We start from the raw sequence: 4,008 nt of genomic DNA on the forward strand, positions 1-4,008 counted from the left end.
TTAGGGTTTAGGGTTAGCAATTCAGTAGCTTGATAAACATGCAAATACAGAACTTGATGCAAAATCCTTGGATATGTCACAATGCCCTTAGGACCATAAACACATTTCAATAGAGAGGGTCCTTTCATTTCATAACTCCTTACGTAGATCTTGGTGAAACCAGAGTTAGTGAAGTTGGTTTCTTGTGATCCCGCATCTGATTGTGATGTCCCTTTGTAGTGTCGATGGAAAGGTCAATGCACACCAAACTGTAGAATCTTGGAGCAAAATAACGGTCGGATCTATGGCAAATGCCCCTGAAACATTGTAAGGCTCGTGTGGTCTCATGTGGTGTCCGATCGAGATGCTTCTTTGCAGGGTCATCAAGAAGGACATTGTATACCATTCTGTAAAATCTAGTTGCGATCTAACGGTTGGATCTCCAGGAAACTCAAAACAATCTCGCGCGTGTCAGAATATTCTAGGAATATACTCCTATGTGGCATGCGGCCCCACGCCATTCAAGAGATAACGCCAGATGACGCCGAGCATTTTTTGGTGCATTTTTTGGGATCAAAATTGCATGAGCCCACATGCTTGAACGTCACATCAAATCCTCTGACAATTTATTTAGCTGAACATCTGGCATTTTTGGAAATACAAGATGCTTTGGAATATCCAATCATGCATGGTATAAATATAGCGAGGGTATTAAATGATATCCCAATCATGATCTTTCTTTTGGATTTCGCGTGCATGCAGTCCGAGGAATGATGACGTTGCGGATTTCTTTTGGATTTCACGCATGCGCGCGCCGATCCAGAAATTAATGGTGGCGCCCAAGTCCGAGAAATGATGACGTGGCGGGATTACCAACCGTCGTGACATTTCGCGCGTGTGAGGTTAGGTTTTGCATTTTGCTTCGTACTCGCGCTCGCACACTCGCGCTCGCATCGCGCTCCCACTCGCGCTCGCATCGCGCTCCCACTCGCGCTCCCACTTCTCTACAGGTTTCTCGTGTGCATCGGCGTCCACTCGCGCTCGCATCGCGCTCGTGTGCATCAGCGTCCACTTCAAGACACACCCAGTTTGTAACTTCGCCGCCAACTCCGCCGCCCACTCCGCCACCCACACGCAGCCCACTTGGCGTCCCGGGAGATTTCAGCGCCACTCTCCAACTGTAAGTGGCAGAGTAGCCTTGCTGCTACAATCCGCTGCACACACAGTGCACATTCGCCAGCGAGTCCGGTTGTCACGCCTCCATTCGGCTTCAAATGGTAAGTCTTTTAGGCCAAGTAGAAAATGGCATGAGGCCACATGCCATTCAGTAGCAACATTGGCATGCACCGATTGGGCTCTCGAGTGCAGTCCGGTTACAGATGGCGTGTAGCCTCACGCCATCTTAGGATGCAGCCTCAAGACATCTGATGTAGTGGTGAATGGCGTGTGGCCTCACGTTATTTCCAGCTACTAGCTTTTCATCTGTCAGCTCTAATTGTTGTGCATTTCTGAACAGGCGAGGAATTGCGTTCTTCTTCCAGCCACTGTCAATGTGGATGCAGAGAAGGGGGAGGAGCTCACCAGTTGGACTTTCGGGATAGAAGGCGAGGATCTGAGGCTGTACAACACAGATGGTGGGAGAAAAGAATGCATGGGGATCCTCATCCAAGTGACAGACACTCCATGCAGTTCCATGCAAGAATATGGACTGGCACTTGTGGTAGAGACAGCGTCTGCCTTCAAGATCCACCTTGCACATCCTAGCGGCTTCCCGGAGGGGGGCAGCGGCTATGAGGAATTCCTAGAGGGAGCTAGGGAGAGGTTGTCCAGGAGGCCCACAATTTCAAAGACGCTGCGGGTCTATGAAGATCACATGGAATCCACGGACCTCACCTACGGCGATGTTCAAAAACTATATTCCAACATTGAGCCGTTGAGAGTGACTCCAGTTCGCGAAGCAAAGGGGAAGGGGGTCGATCTGGAAACTACCTCAAAGCAGAAAAGGGTGGTCAAGCTCAAGCCGACGTCCGACTCTCCTGCTCCAAAAAAGAAGCTACTCAGTGATGCCATTGCCTCGGGTTCGAACACTACACCCACCAAAAAGAAGAGCCGCAAAGAGCAGAAAGAGCAAGAAGAGGCAGCAAAAATCGTCGCAGATAATAGTACTTGTTACTATTCCAACAATGTATATACAATCGACGTGAGCCGTATCGACATCCAAAGCAAATACAACCACAGGCTAGTATCTGATGAGTGGGTGGAGAAACTGAAGCAGAAGATGCTGGCAAGTCCAGTAACACCCGACATCGCAGACGTGATCCCCTACTACCGAACAATGAAGGGCGAGACGAGGTTTCCAGACTTGATCAATAGGAAGGTGTTGGACGATCAGAACATCCGGTTCTATGCCGTCTCCGGGCAGCATTCTAGCTTGGCGATGCAAGAGATAGTTGTGGATATTATGGTGGGCGAGGAGGTGAAGAAAGTCTTCAAGACAAGAGTTGTCTGCCTGATAAAAGGCAACTCGCCCCTCCGATCTATCATATACATCTCCCACGCGCAGAATGTCAAGCAAGAAACGTGCTACAAATCGGGTCTGCACGAGACATTGGCACGAACACGGAAGCTCTGGGTTCAACTGAAGAAGCCACAAAAACCAGGACAAGGACGTGCACTAGCAACTAGCGCCTGGCAGGTAAGCCTCGTTGCATGTGGCATAGCATGTGGCCTCACGCCATTTCCATTGCAGGAATTCTCGAGTCTTCTCTCGAAAACACTGGGGGTCAATGACACACTCAGCATCCATAACATTCTACTCGCGACAAAAGTTGTTTTTGACAAATGGGTAGATGTGCTGAGGAGGTACCATGACGGGGAGTTGCCAAACTCAATGGGTGTGGAGGACGGCCGGAAGCCCAATGATTTGAAGCTCAACGCCTTGCGTTTCTCGCGGTCTCTAGACGACGACGACCTTCTGACAGTGGCTAATGCTCTTCTACGTGGTGAGGTTGTCTTCAACAAGACCAAAATGACTCCTGGCCATATTGTGACATACGAGGACTTGTGCACGACTCTGAGAGCTCGTGCGCTATTGAAGGATTGGATCTTCGAGCAAGTGGCCGTGGAGAGGGTGAGCATCGACACCACGCAAGAGATGATGGAAGCGCTGGAGTTGTCAAATGAAGACATCGACGAGTACGTGAAGGGGGCCCCCAAGTTCATCGATCTGCTGCGGGATGCCACGAAAAGTAAAGCTGAGAAGTTGGATCAGTATCCAAATTTCATTAAGATTGATGTCGACCGCCGGCTTCAGAAACAGCTCGACCCCGCAGCAGAGGCCTATCGAGAACCTTACCGGGTATACTTGAATTCGGATGAGGATCAAAGGTGGAGGAGCATCGTTTCCCGCGGAGATGAGCAGGTCAAGAACATCTTTTGTGTGATGGACTTCACAAACGAGGAGATCACTCATGCAGACGAAGTCAGCTCCATCATTGACTTAATGGTGGGACTTGCGGAGGTGGAATCTTCAGTCCACTATATGATCTACGACTCCGAATCCTATCACAAGTTCTGGAAGGCCTTGAACGAGGTGAAGGCTCGGTTGAAAGGCAAGGAGATGCGGGAGATCCATGGGATAATGGCTAAGAAGAAGATACCGACGAATGTCCGCATCTTCACACTCGCCCTTGTTATTGGTCCTGCAGCAGAGTGGGACTGGAGTGACTTCCCAGCTTCGTTCGACAAGGCCAATCGAATTGATCTGAGGGAGGTCAATTTACCCGTGCCTGAGGAACTGAAGACGGCTATGGAGCTTTCGAATCCAAAGAAAGCTCCAGGTGCAGCATGGGAAATGCTCAGCTGGGTCTTCAACGCAATAGCGGGTGGGTCATCTGCTTCCGACTCCAAGGGCAAATGCGTTGTCGAGTACAACTGCGGCGGACTATTCTTTCGAGCCGCACTACTCAAGGGTGTCCCTTGTGTTGCGGTGACAAACTCCATTGAAGAGATGACTTCAATGGAGCATAT

Source organism: Selaginella moellendorffii, unplaced genomic scaffold (assembly GCF_000143415.4).
Source record: "Selaginella moellendorffii unplaced genomic scaffold, v1.0 SELMOscaffold_165, whole genome shotgun sequence".
NCBI classification, from domain to species: Eukaryota; Viridiplantae; Streptophyta; class Lycopodiopsida; order Selaginellales; family Selaginellaceae; genus Selaginella; species Selaginella moellendorffii.